This window comes from Rattus rattus, chromosome 5 (genome assembly GCF_011064425.1).
Source record: "Rattus rattus isolate New Zealand chromosome 5, Rrattus_CSIRO_v1, whole genome shotgun sequence".
Lineage (NCBI taxonomy): Eukaryota > Metazoa > Chordata > Mammalia > Rodentia > Muridae > Rattus > Rattus rattus.
Genome location: NC_046158.1, coordinates 76,041,449 through 76,068,318, shown reverse-complemented (window position 1 = coordinate 76,068,318; position 26,870 = coordinate 76,041,449).

The window sequence follows — 26,870 nt, the reverse complement described above, 5'->3', positions numbered from 1 at the left end:
AAAAGATTTGTACAACAAGAACTTCAAGACTCTGAAGAAAGAAATTGAAGAAGACCTCAGAAGATGGAAAGATCTCCCATGCTCATGGATTGGCAGGATTAATATATAAAATGGCCATTTTACGGTGCGATCTACAGATTCAATGCAATCCCCATCAAAATACCAATCCAATTCTTCAAAGAGTTAGACAGAACAATTTGCAAATTCATCTGGAATAACAAAAAAACCAGGATAGCTAAAACTATCCTCAACAATAAAAAAAAGGACTTCAGGGGAATCGCATCCCTGAACTCAAGCAGTATTACAGAGCAATAGTGATAAAAACTGCATGGTATTGGTACAGAGACAGACAGATAGACCAATGGAATAGAATTGAAGACCCAGAAATGAACCCACACACCTATGGTCACTTGATTTTTTTGACAAAAGGAGCCCAAACCATCCAATGGAAAAAAGATAGCATTTTCAGCAAATGGTGCTGGTTCAACTGGAGGTCAACATGTAGAAGAATGCAGATCGATCCATGCTTATCACCCTGTACAAAGCTTAAGTCCAAGTGGATCAAGGACCCCCACATCAAACCAGACACACTCAAACTAATAGAAGAAAAACTAGGGAAGCATCTGGAACACATGGGCACTGGAGAAAATTTCCTGAACAAAACACCAATGGCTTATGCTCTAAGATCAAGAATCGACAAATGGGATCTCATAAAACTACAAAGCTTCTGTAAGGCAAAGGACACTGTGGTTAGGACAAAACGGCAACCAACAGATTGGGAAAAGATCTTTACCAATCCTACAACAGATAGAGGCCTTATATCCAAAATATACAAAGAACTCAAGAACTTAGACCGAAGGGAGACAAATAACCCTATTAAAATATGGGGTTCAGAGCTAAACAAAGAATTCACAGCTGAGGAATGCCAAATGGCTGAGAAACACCTAAAGAAATGTTCAACATCTTTAGTCATCAGGGAAATGCAAATCAAAACAACCCTGAGATTTCACCTCACACCAGTGAGAATGGCTAAGATCAAAAACTCAGGTGACAGCAAATGCTGGCGAGGATGCGGAGAAAGAGGAACACTCCTCCATTGTTGGTGGGGTTGCAGACTGGTACAACCATTCTGGAAATCAGTCTGAGGTTTCTCAGAAAATTGGACATTGAACTGCCTGAGGATCCAGCTATACCTCTCTTGGGCATATACCCAAAAGATGCCCCAACATATAAAAAAGACACGTGCTCCACTATGTTCATCACAGCCTTATTTATAATAGCCAGAAGCTGGAAAGAACCCAGATGCCCTTCAACAGAGGAATGGATACAGAAAATGTGGCACATCTACACAATGGAATATTACTCAGCTATCAAAAACAACGAGTTTATGAAATTCGTAGGCAAATGGTTGGAACTGGAAAATATCATCCTGAGTGAGCTAACCCAATCACAGAAAGACATACATGGTATGCACTCACTGATAAGTGGCTATTAGCCCAAATGCTTGAATTACCCTAGTTGCCTAGAACAAATGAAACTCAAGATGGATGATCAAAATGTGAATGCTTCACTTCTTCTTTAAAAGGGGAACAAGAATACCCTTGGCAGGGAATAGAGAGGCAAAGATTAAAACAGAGACTGAAGGAACACCCATTCAGAGCCTGCCCCACATGTGGCCCATACATATACAGCCACCCAATTAGACAAGATGGATGAAGCAAAAAAGTGCAGACCCACAGGAGCGGATGTAGATCGATCCTGAGAGACACAGCCAGAATACAGCAAATACAGAGGCGAATGCCAGCAGCAAACCACTGAACTGAGAACGGGACCCCGTTGAAGGAATCAGAGAATGAACTGAAGAGCTTGAAGGGCCGAGACCCCATATGTACAACAATGCCAAGCAAACCAGAGCTTTCAGGGACTAAGCCACTACCTAAAGACTATACATGGACTGACCCTGGACTCTGACCTCATAGGTAGCAATGAATATCCTAGTAAGAGCACCAGTGGAAGGGGAAGCCCTGGGTCCTGCTAAGACTGAACCCACCAGTGAACTAGACTGTCGGGGGAGGGCGGCAATGGGGGGGGTGGGGAGGGGAACACCCATAAGGAAGGGGGGGGGAAGGATGTTTGCCTGGAAACCAGGAAAGGGAATAACACTCGAAATGTACATAAGAAATATTCAAGTTAATAAAAAAATAAATAAATAAATAAATAAATAAAAAGAAAGTGTTTTGTATATACTTACAACTTGTTTCTTCATAAGGTTACATTTAAAAATTAAATATTATTTAATCATTTTCCTCATAATAAGCAGTATTTTATCTTCATTATTTCCCATAAAAATATTCAATTTTGCTGTGGTGAGAAATAGAATAAAGTTACTCTTATTCTTTATTATTATTTTAAATTCAACTCAAAAATGAAATATAAATAACTTTTGTGTAATTCATTTTTAATTTTACTGTATAAATTTCCTATTTAGTATATGCAAAGTTATTTTAATTATTTTATTTTAATTAAATAAAGTTAAGTCTTTTCTCCTTTTAATTATTATTGTATGAATCAGTAAATAATAAATTACTGCTTCCTTTTATAAGGCTTGAATACTTACAATAGATAAATAATTGGTGGGCCCATCCCTATTTTTAAGTCTTTTTTTCTTAACGGCAATACCACAAAGAAAAAGAAATCTACCTGACACCATTAAACCTGCCTATAGTAGATATTTAAAATGTGGATAGCAGCCAGAAAGAAACTCGGAATACCCAAGATACAACAAACAGATCATATGAAATTCAAGTAGAAAGAAGACTACATCAAAGTGTGGATGCTACAGTGCTGAAAATAATCTGGCTAAGTAAATGGAGAGAGGAATCTGGGAGGGAGAGGAGTGGGAGGAAAAAAGCAGGCACCATTTAAATACAAGAGAAGATGGGGGAGAAGTACAGAGGATCAGGAATTTGAAAGTAGGGGATGGTGAACTTGGGGTAGTCACTAGAAGATACCAGATGCCAGGGACCCAAGAAATTCCCAGGACCCAACAGGGAGTTTATTAGCCAAAATACCCAACAAAGGGGAGATATAACCTGTAGAGAGTATATCCAGTGGATAGGCATGGCCCCCTGGTTGAGGGAGGGGCCACCTACCCACCTCAAAAATATTGATCCAGAATCCCTTCTGTTAAAAGGAAATGCAGAGTCAAAAAGTGGAGCAGAGACTGAAGGCCATTCAGAGACTGCTGCGCCTAGGGGTCCTTCCCATCTACAGACAATAAACCCAGAGACTATTGCTGACTCCAAGAAGCACCTACTCAAAGGACCCTGGTAAAATTGTCTCCTGAGAGATTCAGGAAGAGCCTGACATACTGATGTGGATGCACTCAGCCAAACATCAGATTGAGCGTGTGGACTCCAATGAAGAAGTTCGGGCAGAGACAGAAAAGATGAAGGGTTTAGCAACCCCATAGCAACAACAACATCAATCAACCAGAACCCCCAAGCTCCCAAGAACTAAACCATCAACCAAAGTGTACACATAGGCTCAAGCTGGATAGGTAGCAGAGGATTGTCCAATAGGGCATCACTGGGAGGGAAGCCCCTTGGTCCTCTGTAGGCTTTCAGGGTAGGGGACTGTTATGGCATTGAGGCAAGAGTGGGTGGAAAGGTAGGGGGGAAGTACTCACACAGAAGCAGGGGAGCATAGAGGGGATAGGGAGTTTGTGGAGGGGAACTGAGAAGGCAGATAGCATTTGAAATGTAAATAAATAAAATACAAATAAAAATAAACACACACACACACAGAGCAATTCAATTAAAAAGAATGATTTTCCAAATTATTTAAGAACTGCTACTGATGAAGCATTGTCAGTTTTACTTGTAGAGTCGTACACACCTTATTATATCTAATATAATTTCAAATCTTTTATATTGTAAATAAAAAAAGACCTACTATTTTGCTTTCCTTTTACTGTCCTTTATATTAGAAAAATTAAAATATTAGGAATAAAGAAAACAGAGAAAGAAAACAATTTGAAAGGTCCCTAATACTTTAGACAAAAGTCTTATATCTGTTATGAAGTGGATTCCCTTTAAATCTTTTCATCCACACATAGCATTAGGTTCTTGTTAATGTTTAACAACAGTATTTTCAGTTTCTCTTACTAGACTGACCACCAGTTTGTTTCGCAGTTTGTTTCGTGAGCGCACATCTGTGTTTGTGCATGCTGGCACCACACACACAGGTACTGAGGCATGTACACACACAGAAGAACTGAAATGTATAGGAGTTGGGGCTTCACAGTCAGAAGTGAGACACAAGAACATGATTTGAAAGAGTATATAGAGGACTCTGTTTCTCTCCTCCACACCACCCCTCTCTTCCCTCTTTTTTCCCCATCTCTCCTATCTCTCTTTCCACCCTGTTTCTGTATCTCTCTGTATATCTCTCTGTCTCTTTGTATCTTTCTATATGTGTCTGTAATAGACAGACAGACAGACATTCCTCTTTTCACCCATCTCTGTGTGAATGACTCTCTTCTCAAACTTCACCTCTATTATCTTTTTCGATATCTCTGTCCAACTTTCTCTTTCTTTCTCTATATATGTATATAATTGATCCATACTTCCATCCATCTACCCACTCATTTATCCTCCTTTCTATCTCCTGTAATGAACTGAGCATCTTTCCTCGACCATTTCTTTAATATTCAATTTTAATTTCCAGATTTACAGAACTCTTAGGCCCACATGACAACCAAACCATCAACCAAAGTGTACACATAGCGGATGCTTAGAATTCATTAGCCCTTAATAAATTCTTAGTATGACTAAAAGAAAATTTATAGTTCATAACTACAGAGGAGTGTCTTTATGTATTTAATACACTTTGCTGGGTTTCAGTAACTTGTTTGATTTTTGAAAAATGATGTCATTTACCTACTATTCATCCTTATCCATTATTTTCTCTTTTGGGTTCTCTTCAGCATGCCGTGTGTGTGTGTGTGTGTGTGTGTGTGTGTGTGTGTGTGTGTGTGTGTATGTGTGTGTGGTGTGTGTACATATATTTAAATACATATGTATACACATGTATATACATGTATATATGCATATATATGTTGCCTGTGTATATATGAATATACACACATACATATACACACAGATGGATAGGTAGATAGACAGAGAGACAAACAGATAGATAGATATATAGATAGATAGATAGATAGATAGATAGATAGATAGATAGATAGATAGATGGATAGAGAGATTCTTTCCATAACTCTTGTTTATCTGAGTAATACAGATTTCAGTGTCAGGTATGTGGTCCTAGGTTTTATAAGAATGAAGGCTGAGTAAGCCATTTGGAATATACCAGTAAGCAACATTCCCTCATTGTCAGTCACTACATAAGCTCTTGCCTCCAGGTTCCTGTCATGTTTCTGTTGTGATTTCTTCTAGTGGTGAAGAAAGATATGTAGTAATAAGCGAAATACACCCTCCCAACGATTGTGACATTTTATCATAGCAATAAAAATACTAGGACATAGTTGTACTCATGTTTTATACACAGAAAACAGGAAAGTTTCATTTTTGACAATATTTTCTTAAAATCTAAACATACTATACAAAACTAAGAAAATGTAATTTAAAAGATCAGGTTATTTTAAAATAATGAATAATATACTCTCTCATGACTGCTCAGAAGACATGAATTTATTAGATATTTTCCCATTGTTTAAAATGTACATTACATAATTAACCAGAACAATTTCACACCACGATTACATATCTTTATTAGAATATACATAACTTTTGATAAAAAACAAATATATTCACAGTAGTGTAGTTCATCTTCCTTTAGTCATACTAAGAATTCATTAAGGGCTAATGAATTCAAAGCATCTCCTTTTACATACGCATTTTCATAGATATAACAATAATTAGAGGATTTCTGGCTTAATAAAAAAAGGTGAGTCTAAATGCTAGATTGAAAGGTCCTGTTCAGACATTCTTGTTATTACAGACTTTATTTGACCTTTAAAATGAACTATTCGATTTCTTGAAATATAAAAATGTGTAGACTGTTTTCCAGCATTCCTAGACTTTTTTCATTAACTGAAGAGATGTGTTAAAATTACTATATTATTAAAAACATTTTTCAAAGATTTTTAAATTCCATATTAAATTTATTTCTATGATCATCTAATTGTATTAATGTGATATGGTTTTAAACTTAATTCATGCTTTGTAAAAAATATATTATTTCCCAGAATTAATTTTACACTATTCAAGTCATGAAATACATTATCTTAATGCTTTAAAAAAAATAGAGACCCAAGTCCACAGTTTTAATTAACTATCTTTTACTTAAGAATTTAAAGAAATAAGACAAAAGAAAAAAGAAAAACTATTGTCAGACAACGATCCAGAAATCTGGAGCAATGACTAACCCTTTACTGAAGCATTCTGCCTTGTTTTGCTCTTCTTCAGATTGATTGGCATTTGATCCTGTCAAGTACAAAGGGAAGTGAGGTATTTTGCTTTCAGACAATGTTGAGGGTTGGCCTATTTGTGTGTATTGTAATGTAATGCTAAATTCTGTACCCAAAGGTATAGGTCTGTGAGTGATTTATGTTCACAAGTTTCTGTTATGCAAACCCTTTCCCTTGATTTAAAACTATTGGTTAATAAAATTGGACACAGTAAATTACCAGAGGAATTAGATGTAGGTGTGTTTGGAATGACCTGCTTGGAGGACAGAGAAAGGAGAGGGGGAGGAAGACAGGAGAGAAAACTGCATTAAGGGAATATGGACCATGAGCACAGGTCCAGGAGAAAGATCAAATATCCAGGGTACAGTACTAGGGACCAGCAGTTACTAGAGTAGGTTAGGGGTCATCTCCCAGTAAATGTCAAAGACAAATAAAATAAATATAGTATGAACTTATTTATTTGTAAGCTAGTATGAAATAAGGTTAAATTGGCCATACTAGAAGATACTGTCCTGAATGCCACAAAACAAAGCCAGCCTCAAAACACTAGAGTCTAGGAGAGTTCCCTACATTCACCACCAAGTGATGACACCATGAGATTAAACTGGTAGCTGGTAGTTTTCAGCCAACACAAGTAAATGTAATGGACAATAAGCTGTAAAGGGCACACCCTTCATTTCAACAACCAGATGAGCATCAGGGCTGAGGTCATCTTTGGACAACCACAATATGTAATTTAAATCAAAGGAGGTGACAAATAAAAAGCTTCACCCGAGAAACACTCTCAGTTGTAACTTTCTTCTCACACTCAACCAACTTTCACATGTGCTTCAGGATTAAAAATATTTACTATCACCAACATTATTCTTTTATAAAGAGGCAATAAACAAACACTGGCATTTCGATACTATGAGTTTGAATATTGGATGGTTTAGTAAAGTATATTTAAAATGCTAAATTAAGCTCTCAATAATCACCATAAGAGTCTGTTCTTTCTAGCAAGTCTCAGGAGAAATGCTAAAAATAATTGTACCTATATATTCACTTGTGCTATTTCTTAAAAGATATTGAGCACTTAAAAATATTCACTTTCAGAAGATACTCAGAGGATTCAGAAATGTACACTGTGTATGGATGGAAATAGGAGGAATGTTTAAGGATATTTGATCACACTATGAACTACAAGATAGTGTTATTTAATGGAAAACAACAACAACAACAACCTGTTGCCAGTTGTGGTATGGCTCAGTCTTAGCACACACCTTTATTGGAATACACATACACCCTTAGTTCATACTTTAATCACAAATATTGAAAATAAAGTTTGGTTTGTAGAAGGAATCACCCATGTTTGAAAGTGATGTTAATTTAGTGGCAGACAAAGTAATAAATCAGAGAAAGTTTTGACAGAATACTGTATGCCTAATTCGCAGGAGAAGGAAGGAGAAAGGGAAACTACTTAAGAGAGCAGTGCAAAGATAAAAAATGGAGGCCATTTTACAGGGAGAGTTTTAAGGAGAAGAGTTGAAGAGAGATCAAGCTAGACACAGGTGTAGACAGAATGAACCAGAGAGTGAGAAGAAACCAAAGATTAGAACAGATTTTTAGAGTTAGATTGAGGTCAAGTAGAACAATTTAGTCAGAGGTGAGAGAGTCAGGATGGAATCAGTCAGCTTGGGGAGGAGTTTCAGCCACAAGAACTTATGGAATCAGACAGCCAGAGATGAGAAAGAATAAAAAAGGATGAGATTATTCAGCTGCAAGTCTTAAAGGCTGTAAACATTCGAGGCCTAGATTAGATTGTATGGAAGCTAGAACATCTCGGGATTAGGACTAAATTAGCTGACTGAGGCAGTAAGCCACTGAGAGGGAAATTATATCAGACAAATACAAGTTACTTTTACAGATGAAGGCAACAGGCTATCTGAAGATACAGCCACTGGTTCAAACTTGATCATATTGCCACTACAACCATCTATATCCAATGTTGATCCAAGAAGTCTATCAGGGATCATCTGAAGTAAAATGAGTCTAAACCAGTGTATTCCATGGCGAACACTTGTTTCACATTGGTAGAAAAACAATATTGTTATCTCAAATGAAAACAACAAGTAAAGGCCTTTGCAGCTGTTTGACTGAGCCCCACCCTCTACCAACAGAGTAAGATCATCAGACAGTTGCACAAGAAACTCTTAGATTATTCTAGCAGTCCCTGACATATTATCAATATTGGTAAGGATCTATTGATAATTCGAAGCCAAACATCACCAATTCCTTAAAGTTACCAGTACTTCATTTGGCTTGTAATATGTCCACTTCTCATCAACTTCAGGTAATATGAGATTTGCCTACATTTGGGAGTTTCCGTTGTGATCTGTTCTCAGCTTCTGCTGATGCAGCTGTTTAATCTGCCCTGATTTTCCATCTCACCCTTGGCTCCGTCCTGATGAAACATACTATGCTCTTCTGTTCTTCTGCATTTTCTTTCTGTTTTTGTGATAAAATATTCTGACCTCATACATCTTACAGGACCATAGATTGTATATGCTTTTACTTCCAGGTTATCACCATGATTTAGTGAAATGAGGGTAAAATCTTCAGCAGCAACATAGAGCAGAAACCAAGAAGCAGTGTGAGTAGCTGGCTCCCTCCTAGCTCATACAGGATCATGCGCAGCTTCTTTTTATACACCAAGGACCATCTGTGAAAGAATTGTATTAGTGAGAGTGGTTTGCTCTCCCCTCCATCAATGACAATCAAAACTATTCCTCAGTCATGATGGTAGACTAATATATTAAAGATGGTTATTCACTAGAGACTTCCTGTTTCTTAGTTTTGTTTTATTATTCAGGTGTTTTTATGCTTGTAAAACTAATAGTGAATAAAATATAGGACCTTATATGTCATCTAGAGCTCACATCGTCATATGTATCTGAGGATGACCCATATAAGGAGTCAGAACTGTACCTAAGCTCCCAAATATGCTTCCTTAGATGGCGATGAAAAGATATTCAACATCAGAGCATCATGGTGTTTATGTAAGAATGACCTAACCTACCTATACCAGGACCCTGTCAAAGTCCTATGTACTCAGACTTCAGTTCCCTCAAATATAAAGATTCACCAGATTTAAGTCTCAAAATATGATGGTGATACTTCTTTGAGTTAGGGAATTTCAACTGTATGACAAACAAACTACAAAATGAGTAGGTTCAATTGCCCTGACCCGCAGGAGTTTGGGGCCCACCCAGGAGAGAATGCAGGACTAGAGACACGAAGAAGGACACCAAGACAGGAGTCTGATCAAGGCAACAAATTTTACTTTTTCTAAGGCTAAATTTATACCATAGCAGGGGTAACAGAGGGAGAGGGGGAGTAGGAAATATTTACGCAAGCCAAGGACACTGTGGTCTTGTGGTCAGGTAATCGGCTGATGTCAACAGGATGTTGGCTTCTCAGAAAGGTCACAAGTTTGTGATATCATTAGGTAACCTGACCACCAGATTTGTATTAGCATTCTGCAGCTGGCTGGGGATTTTCCATCATCCTGACCTCTTAATGAACCCAGTCATCATATTTTCATTTTAGCATTTTTCTATTTTATCTTACTTAACTCTAACTAAAATATTAACATCAATAATGGAAGGCTTTAAGGGAATAGCGCCCAACATTCAATGTGGAAAAAATCAGTATATGAGGTGGAGAGTCACATTCCAGTTTACAAGATTGAATCAGGTAAGTCATAAAAACATAAGTAAGCTTAGTATCCTAGGACAATTTTTTGGTTCTAATGTATTTAAAATAGAGGGAATACACCCTCATACAGACAGGAGGAGGGAAGAGGTGGGTGATAGAGGACTTGTGTAGGTGAAACTGGGAAACAGTTGAAGTGTAAATGAATAAAATAACTAATAAAAATGGAAAGAATTAAAAAACATAAAATTTAATCATAATCAAGTATTTTCATTTGCCTTTGTGGAAAATCATGTATCCATTGACTCAGCATGATGTCTCACATTTTAAATTAGATTAAACTTGTTCATGAAAATTTGTAAACTATGAGTATGAATGAAAGATAAAGAGCACTTCCTTTGTACAAACTTGGGACATATTGCAGAAACTGACTTGGCAGTACAAAATGTACTCCAAGACAGAGAGACCATCCTTACACTAATACATAGAGTCATTGCCTGCAGTGGATTTAATGGAGCAAACTCATGTTTTGTAGTTTCTGGAAATAGCATGTCAGATCAGATTATCCAAAAAACATGCTGCATATTGAGGTCACTATTAGTTTTTCTTGATGTATGTATTTAATCCAATTTTTACTGTATATTGATCTATATTCTAGTGACTAACCTTGCCCTGGTTACGCTTTCTATTACTGAAGTCGCAGTCCATTATCCTGTTTCACTAGACTTAACTCTACATCATGTAAATGGAAATAATAAACAAGACTAGTTAAGACCTAAATGCCTGAGTTCGAATGTCATAAAAATAGAATTTTCCAAACGCTTGTATAAAATTGTTTTTACACTAAAAATGTTCAAGGCAAAAGACTAAGTAAAACTATTTTGTCTTTAGTGTATTCACAGGGTGTAGTAATTTAAAAATAACTTTAAATTCAGGAGTATGTGAACCTTGGATGAATTTAGAATCAGATTTTTCTCCTTTGGCAGCACTGATTTCATTTATGTTCATAGTTACTGCTCATTATGTATGGCTTCTGCTTTATTGAATAAATCAATAAATTAATTAGTACCATAGAAAGGGAGCTAGAAAAAAAGGAAATCCCAAAGCTTAGAGACATGCATATAAATCTTACTGGCTAATTCTAATGTAATTGAATAGAAAAAGAACTAAATTGGGAGTCAGAGGACTTGAGTTCTCTAAGCTAACATCTGTCAAGTATTACTTGAGAAGCTGCTTTCAACTGAATTATGAGAAAGCAGAATACATGTACTCATCTTTTTACTAACGCAGTGCTTTGTTTTTTCTCCCTCACAAAACAAACTCTTTTATGTTGTATGCAAGATAAAATGCAGCACTCTCCAGGGAAAAACTACCTGCTTGGTTTTCCTTTACCTTATTTTGTATTTCTCTAGAAACCCTTATTATCAAAATTAAAGGAGCAGCTGAAACAAAGCAACAGGTTCCTTGATGTAAAAAACACATTTGGAAATCATTAGAAGTCTTTAAGAATTTTACACTTGACCTCAATAATTCTTTCTATACTTATGTATAATTTTTTATGAGATGGTCCACCTAGTCAAGTTTATTATAAGTAATATTGACATATTTCATTTATATAGACATACAGATGTCTATTTCTCCTTAATAGTCTGTTATGTTGGGCAGTGCAGGTATATGAACTCTGTTGAGCTTACTGGTACATTCCTTTCTCACCCATGTAATTACAGTAAATATATGCAATAGAGATCATAGCCAACTCTGAATAGAGCTTTGTAAATCTTTAGTCAACTCAGTTCTTTCTCTGCTGATGTGAAAAAGAAGAAATGGACATAGAGTAAATGTCCATCTTTAATGTGGCTTTGAAGTTATGTATATGTGCCAGGTACAAGTTTAGTTAATTACAGACCATCTGCTTTACAGATGACCTCTAGAATATACCGAATTTAGTTACTGCTACTTCACATCCACTGCTCAAAAATTTCCATTCTCTTTACACACATTCCTTCTGTTGTATTTATGGGTCTTTATATTTTAAATAATTTTCATAAGTGGAATCATTCATAACTTTTCCTATTTAACTCTATCACATCAGTGATCACAGTGTGCTATCTATTTATTTCTGTGTGCACAACAGTATGGATTTAAAATTTTGAAGGGTAAACACTGAATTATATTTATTTGAAAGAGGTTGGGTATATGTCAGTGTTTACATGTAAAGGTCAGAAGCTAATTGGTAATAATTAGTTTTCTCCTACAACCATGGGATAAGACTTCAGTTACCAGGCTTGATTGTACCAACGAACACTTCTTGCTGCCCCAATTACTAAATACTTATTACTTATTTAATTTCATTCTAATAGAATTTTCTGGAATGTGCAGCATCTTCTGCATATATCCATAATTTTATTGCTTTTTTCAAAATTTTTTCTTTCATAAGTGAGTTCCGTAGAAAGTCTAATATTATATTGAATAGAAATGGGGAAAATGGGAGTTTTAATTACATGTTTCTCCATGTGACAGTAACTAAGACAACTTAAAAAATGAACGGGACTATTTACAACCTTCTATTGCCACATCTTGGGTCCAAAGCTGAAAGAGTTTAAGAATACCTAAATTGCAAAGTGGATCAAAGTGATGAAGACAGTAGTGTTGGTAGTGAACAGAAAGAACTCCTCCAATGTTGGTGGGATTGCAAACTGGTACAACCACTCAGGAAATCAGTATGGAGGTTCCTCAGAAAATTGGACATCCCACTACTTGAGGACCCAGCTATACTTCTCTTGGGCATATACCCAAAAGATGCTCCAACATACAACAAAGGAAAATGCTCCACTATATTCATAGCAGCCTTATTTATAATAGCCAGAAACTGGAAAGAACCCAGATGCCCTTCAACAGAAGAATGGATTAAAAAATGTGATACATCTACAAAATGAAGTATTACTCAACTATCAAAAACAATGACTTTATGAAATTCATAGGCAAATGGAATGAACTAGAAAATATCATCCTGAGTGAGGTAACCCAATCACAGAAAAACACATTTGGTATGCACTCATTGATAAGTGGATATTAGCCCAAAAGCTCGAATTACACAAAATGCAATCCACAGACCACAAGAAGTTCAAGAAGAAGTATGACAAAAATGCAGAACTTCCCACTCCTTAAAAGGCGAAAAAAATATCCATATGAGGGGATGTAGAGGTAAAGTTTAGAGCAGCGATTGAAAGAACAGCCTTTCAGAGCTTGCCTGACATGTGGCCCACATATATCCACCAAAACTATAGAAGATTGATGAAGCTAAAAAAATGCATGCTGAAAGGGACCGGATATAGATCTCTCCTGAGAGACACATCCAAAGCATATCCAACACAGAGGTCAATGATAGCAGCAAACCACTGAGCTGAGAACCGGACCCCCTTTGGGGGAATTAGAGGAAGGATTACAAGAGCTGAAGGGGCTTGTATCCCCATAAGAAAAACAATGCCACCCAAGAGAGCTTCCAGGGACTAAACTACTACCAAAAGACTATACATGGACTGACTCAAGGCTCCAACAGCATATGTAGCAAAGAATATCCTTGTTGGGGTACCAATGGAAGGGGAAGCCATTGGTCCTGTTAAGGTTGGACCCCCAGGGCAGGGAAATGTCAGGGGACGTTAAGGGGGTTTGATGGGAAGACCTGTCTGGGGGAGGGGAGGGGATGGGAGCTTATCGAAAGGAAACCTGGAAAGGGAATTACATTTGAAATGTAAGCAAAGAAATATATTTAATTTAAAAGAAGTAAAAAAAAATTCGAAAAGAAAAGAATGTTCATTCCACTGATTCGGGAACCAATATTTATAAAATTTATTTATCACCGTAATATGTTATTATTTAGTTCTTACTGTTATTATTAGTTATAAGAAATTATAGTTTAATTTTTAATGTTCTATCTTTTGTTTGAAATTTCCATTTATTTTTCCACTGATTTCTACGTCTTTCTAGAGAATGGTCATTGGTCTTAGACATTCAAAATTTAGATGCATTGAATATATGTATAGCATCCTGTATCATTCCTGACAAATTTCTTATTTACTCACATGTAAGATTTTAACAAAGATTTCAATAATTTTGAATTTACAATGTTTATTTTACAATTAAAAATGAGTTACAGATCCATCATTGTCCTAGAACAGCACTGTATTTCTTTATGTTGTGTACCAGAAGCCTCATTTTTTTTTCAATGCTATTATGTGGCTTCACAGCTTTTGTCAACTTAAAGACCTGGCAGCAAGTCCTTTGGAATAAACTGGTAGTGATGACAGAAAATCCCTCTTTCACAGTGTAAGAACAGTAGGCCTGAGTATAGTGTTTCCTGGTCGATTTTTTTTTTTTTTTTTTTTTTCTTCAGCATTTTGAATGTATCAGCTTACTCCCTTCTAGCACAAAAGACTTTGCTCTAAATATATTGCTTGTCGTATAGTCATGATTTTTTTTCTCTTACTGCATTCCAAATTCTATCTCTATGTTTGAATTTCAGCAATTTTGTTGTCCTACTGATAACACTGTCCTATCTATTTAGTCTTTTGGACTCGATTATTTTGAATGTCCCTGTTTACTCAGAGACATAGAAATTTTCCCACATTGTTTCCTAAAAGGTGATTTCCTCATGCTTCTCTTTTTATTTTTTTCAGTTCTCCATAAGTGTTTATTTCTAAATTATCTGTCAATCAGGTTTTTTTTAATTTTTATTATACATTTCTTTACTTACATTTCAAAGGTTATTCCCTTCCCGTTTCCTGTCCATAAACCCCATTTTTCTCCCTTCCCCCCCCCATACAGGTACTCCCCTATACTTCCCCCTTATTGCTCTCCCTCATATTCCCCTGCACTGGGGGTCCATCCATGGCAAGACCAAGGGCTTTCCCTTCTACTGGTGCCGTGGCCCAACAAGGCAATTCTCTGCTACATATGCAGTTGGAGCCCTGGGTTATGAGCCATGTATATTCTTTCGGTAGTGGTTTAGTCCCTGGAAGCTCTGGTTGGTTGGCATTGTTGTTTTTATGGGGTTGCAAGCTCCTTCAACTCTTTCAATATTTCCTCTAATTCCCCATAAGGGGGTCCTATTCTCAGTTCGGTGATTTGCTGCTAGTTTTGACCTCTGTATTGGCATGCTCTGAATGTGTCTCTCAAGAGAGATCTATATCCAGTCCCTTTCCTGATGGATTTCTTAGCTTCTTCAATCTTATCTAGTTTTGGTGGCTGTATATATATATGGGCTACATGTGTGTCGGGCTCTGAATGGCCATTCCTTGAGTTGCTGCTCTAAACTTTGCTCCAACATCCCCTCCTATGAATATTTTCCCCCTTGTAAGAAGGAGTGGGAGCATCTGCATTTTGGTCATCCTTCTCCTTGAGCTTCCTGTGGTCTGTAGATTGCATCTTGGGTAATTTGAGCTTTTGGATAATATCCACTTATCGGTGAGAGCATACCAAGTATGTTTTACTGTGGCTGAGTAACCTTACTCAGGACATTATTTTCCAGTTCATTGCATTTGCCTATGAATTTCATGAAGTCATTGTTTTCGATAGCTGAGTAGTAGTCCATTTTTTTAATCCATTCCTCTGTTGAAGGGCATCTGGGTTCTTCTCAGTTTCTGGCTATTATAAATAAGGCTTCTATGAACATAGTGAAGCATGTGTCTTTGTTGTATGTTGGAGCATCTTTTGGGTATATGCCCAAGAGAGGTATAGCTGTGTCCTCAGGTAGTGTAATGTCCAATTTTTTGAGCAAACTCCATACTTATTTCCTGAGTGGTTGTACCAGTTTGCAATCCCACCAACAATGGAGGACTGTTCCTCTTTCTCCATATTCTTGCCAGAATCTGCTGTCACCTGAATTTTTTATCTTAGCCATTCTAACTGATGTGAGGTGGAATCTCAGGTTTGTTTTGATTTGCATTTCCCTGATGACTAAGGATGTTGAATATTTCTTGAGGTGCTTTTTGGCCACTAGTTAATCCTCAGCTGAGAATGTTTTGTTTAGCTCTGTACCCCATTTTTAATAGGGTGATTTGGCTCTCTGGAATCTAACTTCTTGAGTTCTTTGTATATTTTGGATATTAGTCCTCTATCAGGTGGAGGATTGGTAAAGATCATTTCCCAATCTGTTGGATGCCATTTTGTCCTAATGACAGTGTCTTTTGCTTTACAAAAGCTTTGCAGTTTTCTGAGGTCCTATTTATCGATTCCTGATCTTAGAGCATAAGCCATTGGTATTTTATTCAGGAAAATTTCCCCAGAACCCATGTGTTCGGGACTCTTCACCATTTTTTCTTCTATTAGTTTGAGTGTATCTAGTTTGATGAGGAGGTCTTTGATACACTTGGACATAAGCTTTGTGCATGGTGATGAGAATGGATCAATTTGCATTCTTCCACATGCTGACCTCCAGTTGAACCAGCACCATTCATTGAAAATGGTATCTTTCTTCCACTGGATTGTTTTAGCTCCTTTGTCAAAGACCAAGTGGCTATAGGTGTGTGGGTTCATTTCTGGGTCTTCAGTTCTGTTCCACTGATCTACCTGTCTGTCTCTGTACCAATAAAAAACAGTTTTTATGACTATTGCTCTGTGATACTGCTTGAAGTCAGGGATGGTTCCCCCAGAATTTCTTTTATGATTCAGTGTAGTTTTGCTGTCCTGGGTTTTTTGTTACTCCAAATGAATTTGCAAATTGCTTTTTCTATTGCTATAAAGAATTGAGTAGGAATTTTGACGTGGATTACATTAAATCTGTAGATTGCTTTTGGCAAAATGGCCATCTTAACTATATTATTCCTGCCAATCCATGAGCATGGAAGATATTTCCTTCTTCTGAGATCTTCCTCAATTTCTTTCTTCAGAGATTTGAAGTTCTTGTCATACAGATCTTTCACTTGCTTCGTTAAAGTCACACCAAGATATTTTATGTTATTTGGGACTATTGTGAAGGGTGTCATTTCCTTAATTTCTTTCTCAGTCTGTTTATCCTTTGAGTAGAGGAAGGCTACTGATTTGTTTGAATTATTTTTATACCCGACACTTTGCTGAAGTTGCTTATTAGGTTAAGTAGTTCTCTGATGGAACTTTTGGGGTCGCTTAAGTACACTATCTTATCTGCAAATAGTGATACTTTGATTTCTTCCCTTCCAATTTGTATCCCTTTGACCTCCTTTCGATGTCTGATTGCTCTGGCTAGGAATTCCAGTACTATATTGAATAAGTAGGGAGAGAGTGGCCAGCCTCTCTAGTCCCTGATTTTAGTGGGATTGGTTCAAGTTTCTCTCCATTTAGTTTGATGTTAGCTACTGGTTTGCTGTATATTGCTTTTACTATGTTTATATATGGGCCTTGAATTCCTGATCTTTCCAGGACTTTTATAATGAAGTGGTGTTGAATTCTGTCAAATGCTTTCGCAGTCTCTAATGAAATGACAATGTGGTTCTTATCTTTGAGTTTGTTTATATAGTGGATTACATTGATGGATTTTCATATATTATACCATCCCTGCATCCCTAGGATTAAGCCTACTTGATCATGATGGATGATCATTTTGATGTGTTCTTGGATTCGGTTTGCAAGAATTTTATTGAGTATTTTTCCGTCAATATTCATAAGGGAAATTGGTTTGAAATTCTCTATCTTTTTTGGGTCATTGTGTGTTTTTGGTGTAAGAGTAATTGTGACTTCATAGAAGGAATTTGGTAGTGCTCCATCTGTTTCAATAGTTTTTTTTTTTTGATATGTTTGTTTGTTTTGTTTTTTAGTATTTTTCCTCTTTGTCTATGTCTATTGGACAAAACTGATGATTCTAATTTTGAAGGTTTGTTTGTTTGCTTTATTGCTTTACTTTGTGTAGTTTTTTACTCCTAAGTTTTTGCTAAATTCTTTTGGAAGAAGCTTGACAATTTGATAGATTAGTATTTTGTGTGGTTGTAGATTCTGAGAACCTGTAGTAGTGTCTGTGGATCTTCTCTGAACTTCTAAATATAGATTCCTAATCTTAAGAGATGTTCTTATTTTAATAGAGCCTATAATCTTCACTCCATGGCTTTCAGTGCTACAAAACTAACTATAATCTTAAAGGCATGACATTATTCTTCCTCCTCTATGCCTGCATTTCTCACAAACATATCTAAATATAACTGTCGAGGACACAGCAATACCTTTTTTCCTTTCTGCTATCTTTGCCATATTGTGTAGACTCTGATGGCTCTATCAGCATTTCTCCTACAGGAAGACAACACAGCCTGTTTCTTCAATAGCATATAGAATTACTCAGACACAAGCAGCATACTCACTACATTGTCTTTGTCCAGGTGAAAAAGATTTACATCTGTACCTTCAACATTTCATAAATTCAGTCTTGCTTATGAGATAGGGAGAAGTAGAATACTGGGGCACTTCTCCATACAATGGGACATTGTGATTTTATGGGTTACACAACACAGATAGAACAATGTCAGTTTTGTTTCATGAATGGTGCATACTACATAGTTGATTATATGTATTAATTTTTATGTTAACATACAATGTAATGCATTCCATTATGTCATTTTCATACATGTATGCTATTAATACTTTGTTCTAATTTGCTCAGTGTTGCACTGTTATCTTCTACTCTGATGTCACTATTTTATTTGCTCTATAGTTTCATTTCTCTACTTAGAATATCTTCCTGCTCTTTCATGCCCCCTTTCTAATTTCTTGTGACATATGCACATATGCAGACACACACACACACACACACAGAGAGAGAGAGAGAGAGAGAGAGAGAGAGAGAGAGAGAGAGAGAGAGAGAGGAGGGGGGGGGGAGACACATAAATACGCCCAGCTTATGATGAAAAACAATTTGTCATTTAAGTCTGAGTGGTTTTGCTTAACACAATGTACTTAAGTTTCATGTTTTCTTTCATTTTGTTTCTAAAAATGATATTAATTTATTTTGTCTTTACAGCTGAATAAAATACCTTAGTATAATACACCTTCTTATAAATGACTTTGTCCTTTTAACTGGTAAAACCTGTTCTCATGGCAACATGCAGTCTGAAACTTGGCAATCTTCTTTTTTCTCTGTTTATTCTCAATGTTTCTCCATGTGAATTTTTATGTCAAATCTTCCATATTTCAGGTCCAATATATATATATATATATATATATATATATATATATATATATATTTAAAAACCTATTGCAGTTCTTCCTAATAGAAAATAAACATTTTCTGGATGCAGTTTCAAAGGGAATGAAACAAAATATAGTTATAGAAAGTGGGTTTGCACATTTCATACTATCAAGAACCAAACTGCCTTATTTTGAACACTCCTTGCCTTGTGAGCGTATGTTTTGATGGAAAGGAATAATTAGTAAGGGAAGTGTGATCTTTCAATGCATAGAGCTATTTATAGAGAAGCTGAGATGAGCATGTTTGCAGATGAATATAGCCCTAAATAGAATCACTCTAATAAAGAACCAGGAAGCTAAGATCTAAGCTTAAACTGAACTTACTAAGTGAAGTTTAAGGTGAAGTAGTTCCAAGAACAAGTTCCCTGGATGATAGAGGCTTTTTCTGAATTGTTTAGCTGCTAGCAGAACACTTAGCATGCAATGGATCATCCAAACAATGGTAAATGTTCAAATATTGTCAATTTTCACACTAAATTTAAATGTCACAGAGCATCAATTTGCTGGTTGTAACTATGGTTCTGTCAAAATTCTTTTTGATCATTTGACCTTTTTATGTCTCCCATGTTCTGGACACTAAATATTTGGGGGAAAAGTAAATGAATGAGTTAATAGACATTCAACATTGCCTTAATTAAGATGCTAGAATATACAGTGGTAACAATATGATAACAGCAAAAAAGACACACCTATATTCATTTTTGTCCTGCTTGTCTCTCTCTGATTGCAGTCAACTCAAAAACCCACATACAACTTGAAAAGAAATCAAAGCATGCTCTCTGTGCAGGAATGAGAGTGTGGCATTTGACCCTGGTATTTTAATTTTAATATGTGTACTTGCACAGGACAAAAGAAGGGTCAGAAAACAAGCAATGCAGGAAGCAGTTGAAAAAATATAATTACAGGGGAACGGGAGCAGAGCTGTCTCTCAGACGAAAGATAAACAAATGTTGAGAGCTGTTGTCAAGGCAATCATCTGAGCCACTTTGGACTTGGGAAAGTACCAACCAAAGCTGCTCTGTAACATAACACAGTGAATGCTCACAGAAGCAATGGAAGGCAGTCCTTCCTCTTTGTAGGGGCCTACCATGTGCCGGGACCAAATTCTGGAAACCACTGCTTCTGGAAGTTGGAAGATGGTGTATGACAAGAGTGCCTGATTGGGCACAAACCATTCACCAATAGCAACAAGTTTGAGGCTTTGTGTTTTCTTTTCTTTTTTTCCAAAACACATCTATGTGTGAGTTCTATGCCAAATGATATAGCTAAAAAGAAAGAAAAGGACAGATCTTTGAAATCAGTAAAATACTGAAATAGGATAAGGCCGTTTCAACCTCAAGCATGTAGTTGGAAAAGGCAAGTTACTTCACAACAGGCTTCTCTCTGTCTCCCTTTGCACTGGATTCATTCTCCAGACATCTTTCAGTCCACCGCAGTGGTTCAACAGCTGAAGCCTTTGAAAAAAACAACAAACAAACAATTATTTCATTTAATTTAAGTATCACTTAATTAAACTAAATAAAACCCAAATCTATATGTGAGTATGTGGGGAAAGGGGGTGATGGAGGAAGGGTTGAGAGAGGAGGAAAGAGAATGGAAGGAAATTCAGGAAAAACCAAACTGAGCTTCTTCTGTACAATTTTTACTAAACTGCACCTGCCTGCATTTTGTCTGGCTTTACCTTGTATTTAAACAATACAAGGTTAACTGTTTTCCTTATTTTTCAAACAATAATTCTTATTCAGCAAAAAACAAACACAGTAGTACCCAACCAAATATACTTAAATGCTTGCTTTTACTGTTGTACATAAATTCCAGCTGACCTTGAGTACATTATTTAATCTTTTTCCCCCTCGGTTTCTTCAGTCATGATAGGGGGTATTAGTAATATTTAATGCATAGAATGGCATGACAGTTAAATGAGCTAAATTATTAATGTAATTTGTAGCAGTATACTGGCACATGGAAAATGCGATGTAAGTATCAGTCATTATTACATACAGTGTAAAGTGGGAATAACAATAATAGTATAATAGAAATAATTAGAGAGGGTTGGGGATTTAGCTCAGCGGTAGAGTGCTTGCCTAGTAAGCGCGAGGCCCTGGGTTCGGCCCCCAGCTCCGAAAAAAAAATTATCTAAAATGCTGCTTCAACCCAGTACAGCATTCAACACTCTAGAATGTACCTTTATATACATTTTAAAAGGCTCTTTATCAATAACTCTACTCCTAATGCTACTAATTATAGTAACTATTACATAAGTAGCATCTATTTTTTGCTACCACTTTTGGACCTCTGATTTTTGTCTTCATTGAGAGCAGAGATATGATTGGATTACATTCTTTGATTTTACAAAGGAAGGGATTATGGAATACGTGATCACAGATCCAACTCTGTTAATTGTGACTTAATCAAAACAGAGCGTGTTCTCTGTGGGTATAACTGAGACCATGATTATGCTCTCTTGCTGACCTTGGGGAAATATACTGTATTATTACAGGAATTATCAAAAGCCATGATGTGAAGTGACAGCCCCAGAAGGTTGAGGGCCTCATTGACATAAACAGAAGAGACTGAGTCCTAACAACTTACAATGAACTTGAAATTAGGATCCAGGTCCATAGGTGATCATAGGTTTGTGAAGCAGCAGTTGTCATAGCTAAGTTGGGTATGTGCTTCCAGACCATGAAAGCGATAAGATAATAAAGGGAGGGGGTACATATGATGAGGTGGGAGTGGGGGTGGGGTCATCCTTTTGGAAATGGGTGGAAGGTATGGGATGTGGAACAGTCAGATGGTGGATCAGATTGGTGATAATGTCTGGAATGTAAAAATTAATAAATGTAAAGAATATATAAAAATAAAAAAGGGGGAAAACAGTGCTCCAAGCTCATTTTAATGCCCTCTACCTGAGCCCCATCGATCACAAGAAAGCATTTCTTCTCAAGAGCAGTTCCCAAATTGGCTGGCACTGTCTGAGCCAGCAATCTTTGGTTTGACCCCTGATATTTACGTAGAGGTGATCCTGTCATTTCTGCTACAACCCAGAAGTATAATGCCAATACAATTTGAGGTGAAGGGATATTAACTCATTTTAATAAAGAAACCTTGAAGTTGGGACTGGACACATGGCTAAGTGATTAAGAAATTAATTCTTTTTCAAAGGACCTGCACACCAGTGTCTCTTAATAAGGTATGACTCTTATTCTAGGGAATCTGATGTCTGATTCTATATTCCATGGCAACAGGCATGCATATGATACCTCACACACACACACACACACACACACACACACACACACACACACACACACACACACACACACACACACACACACACACACATATATATATATATATAAAAATAAGAATAAATACATAATTGGATGTTAAAATTACATGCAGACATTCAGTTTGGGGAAAAAGGAGAAAGGAATCCAGAGGGAAAGTGGTGGTGAATATGATGAAACTACACTGTTTGGCATTCTCCAAGAATTAATAAAACTATTTTTACCAGGCAAAGAGAAAGTCTGAATTTTTAAAGGATATGCAGTTCAACACATGTACTGTATTTCTAAATATATGGCAAACACTGTTATTCCTACTTGGAGCAACATGATTGCAGAGTCTGTTTCCTCATTGGAATATGTTAGTTGTTCTGAGTTAAATTAAAATGCTGGCTGTACATAGCTGATCCTAAAAATTTTCTAGACACTAATTTTATGATATTCAGCAAAGTGTAACTATGGTACACTTTTCATACACATGTTCTGAAACCATTCTTTAGGAAGCAATGGAAAACCACATTAATTTTTTATTAAGAATATCAAAGAACAAAATGTAGTATGCAAGTAATATATATATATATATATATACATATATACATATATATATTATATATTTAGAACCAAAACTTTTATTTCTAGGCATAAATGAATGTTATATTTTACAATTCATTCATTCATTCTTTCTTTCTTCCTTTCTTTCTTTCTGAATTTCCATAATAAAATATATTTCAAAGATGAAGTTTAGGTGAAAGTGAGAAGAATTAAGGAAAAAGATAACATATTATAACAGAAGTTTGATCTTTAATGCACTGTGTATTAAGATGAAAGAATCATGTCTCAATGAATAATTGAAAATAAGGTAATAAAAGGAAATAAAATGGCTGCACTTCACTGTGGAGAAAGAAAGATCAAGAACAAGATCAAAAGTGAGACATAAATGATGAAAAATATGTGTCTAATATTCAAAATGTTTTTGATGCTAAGAGTTTGGTGCTATGATGTAGCCACAGTAATCAATATCATAGATGGTAGACCCACAGAACAGAAGGAGAGAATGGGAAGTCCATAACTAGATTAATAAAAATACTCCATGGGTTTTTGACAAGGGAACAAAATGTCACTAGAGGAGTGATATATTTTTTCAATAATAGTGTCAGAATAGCACATCCTACAAAATTAAGAAACAAGCAAACCAGAGCTTTGGTCTCAACTTTACCAACACATTAAATTTTATTGAAAGCAGGTGAAAGACTGAAATATAAAATGAAAAATCACAAATATAGAATATTTGCTTTGTATCACTAAAATTTAAAATTGTTTGCATTAAGATGACATTTTAAAAGAAACGGATTTCTTCACGTATATAGGCAGTAGCTCCTTCCTCTCTAAAGCACTGCAGAGCATATATTAGTAAAGCCCTACTACACAGCAGTAGTAAGGCAAGTTTGCATTCCATGAATTAAGAAAAGCTTTCCTGATTACAGCTCAGTGACAGGTCTCCTCTTATTTATTTCATAAGTTTATTTTAATTTCTTGGAAGAAGCATGATAGGAATATCCTAGGACAGTAGCTTATACATATCTCTTTGCGCAAGCTTCTAAAAGAGCTGTGACAGAGAATCCCTGTCATTGTGAATACCACCAGTTCTTTTAATGCACTTTGCTATCATTGAAATTTTGAAAAAATTCTGAAATAAAAATAAAATAAACAGCTTGTAAGAAGAGATTAGCTGCAGCTCCTGTTTTCAGATATTCAAGTATGTGTTTCAGCTAGTTTTCTTCTTTGGGTCTGTAACAAGGTCCCTTGAGAAAGATAACCACGTGGAATCAAAGACATGCAAAAATAAAAACAACCCAAACAAACAAGCAAACAAACAAACAAACAACAACAGCAGCGAAACCCTTCAGTACAAAAATTGGTCAGGACAACAAAGGAGAGGGAGAACCTGTAGAGACCATATCCCAAGGTTAGACACAGCCCCCGGTTGAGGGGTGTAGCTCCTACTCATCTCCAAAATTTTAACTCATAATTGCTCCTATCTAAAAGAAATACAGTGACTAAGAGTGGAGGAGAGACTGAAGGAAAGGCCATCCAGAGACTGCCCCACCTGGGATCCATCCCTTATGCAGATACCAACCCCAGACACTATTGCTGCTGTCAAGGAGTGCTTGCTGACAGGAGCCTGATATAGCAGTCTCTAGAAAGGCTCTGCAAGAGTCTGACCAATACAGATGCAGATGCTCTCAGCTAAGCATTAGACAAAGCACAGGGACCCTAATGGAGGAGTAAGGGGTAGGAATGAAGGAGCTGAAGGGGTTTGCACCCCCACAGGAAGAATAGCAATATCAACCAAGCAGACACCCCCTAAAGCAACCAGGGACTAAACCACCCACCAAAAAACACACATGGAGGGACACATAGCTCCAGCTGCATATGTAGCAGAGGACTGTCTTATCTGGCATGAAAGGGAGTGGAGAACCTTAGTCCTGTGAAGGCTTGATGCTGCAATGTAGGGGAATGCTAGGAAGGTGAGGTGGAGTGGGTAGATAGGTGGGGGAAGCACGTTCATAGAAGCAGAGGGATGGGGGATGGGGGATGGAATAGAGAATTTGTGGAGAAGAAACTAGGGAAGGTGATGACATTTGAAATGTAAGTAAATAAAAAATCCAATTGAAAAATAAATTGGTCAGTGAAATAAGACCCATCATGGACATATCTCCAGTGATACTCTTACCACTAAGGCCTATCTTATAAAGTGTCCACCACTATATTTTGCCTATTAGACATTGAAAATCCATCAATGGATTAAAACTTTATTAAAGTGACAGTTGCTGATCCACTTTCTCTCTCCATGAGGGACTATGTCTTCAGCACCTGAACTCTGGAAGAGACATAAGAGAACACTAATGTTTTGATACACATGTCTCAGAAACTGATATATTGAAGATGAATTTGAAACTGTCCACTGGTGCTTATTTAATATGTGAAATTCTTCTCTGTTTGTAGTTTGCTTGGTTGGTTTTGTTGCTGAAGGGCCCAGAATAAAAGCCTGAGACACTATGCTGACAGGAGTGTCCCAGCCTTCGCTTCTGACATTCTGTGCTTCTGAAATATGCAAATATCACTGCACATTTTTATATCAAAATATTATAAATATATTTAACTCTTGTAGTTGTACATTATGTGTAATTTGCTACAGCAGAGTTGGTGCATATTCAATAATAGTTACTACATATAATTGTAACTTGAATCCAAAGAAAATCATATTTAAATCCTCTTTCCATAGAGAAACTGTTAAAGTAGCTACCACACAGTAGATTTTAATTGCTCCCTTTTCCCACTTGCCCTCTAGCTGAGTGTTAATTACCCACATGCCACATTAAGTCTCACTCAGTCTAAAGTTCCATTCTTATTACTCAAGGTGTAGGGACAGACAACTGTCTCACCTCGCCTCATCATCCTAATTCCCTGATGCCATTTTCAGCCTTCTCTGAAATGAACACACATCAGTTTTGTGAAGCATTAGACTGCAAGCTTCCAAAAATTTTGTCTGATTACTACAAAATGCCAACTTCCAGTGACAGCATTGCATCCTCTCTCCTGTCTACTGAGTCACTTACTGTCTTTTAAAACAGATGAAAAGCCAGCCTGTCCTATCCTCTAGCATATAACTTGACCCCAGATCTTGACATTTTAAAATTATTAATTTGAAGTAATGAATCTACCTGTTTATTCAGAAAGATAAAAGGCACAAGGCTTTTCTTAGTTTGCTTGGTTGTGACATTTCACATTCACTGTATTTTTTTGCAAAAGAAACAAAACAATTACTTCATTTATTCCATTCAGAACATATTGTGGACAACATCCACTAAAAGAAATTGACTATGCATGAATTAGAACAAATCATGATTTAGGGTATTTTATGATATTCTATCTTTTTACATATCTATCTCTCTGTCTGTCTGTCTATCTATCTATCTATCTATCTATCTACCTACCTATCCTTTATCTAGCTAATATCTGTTTCTCCTCTCCCTCCCTCTTTCTGTGTTTCTCTGTGCTTCTGTTTCTATCTTTATTTCTGACTTTTTGTCTCTCCCTTCCTCTCTCTGTCTCTCTTCCTCCTTTATATGTCTCTCTTTGTCTCTGTCTATCTGTCTGTTATATTTTTCTCTCTATGTGTGTCTCTC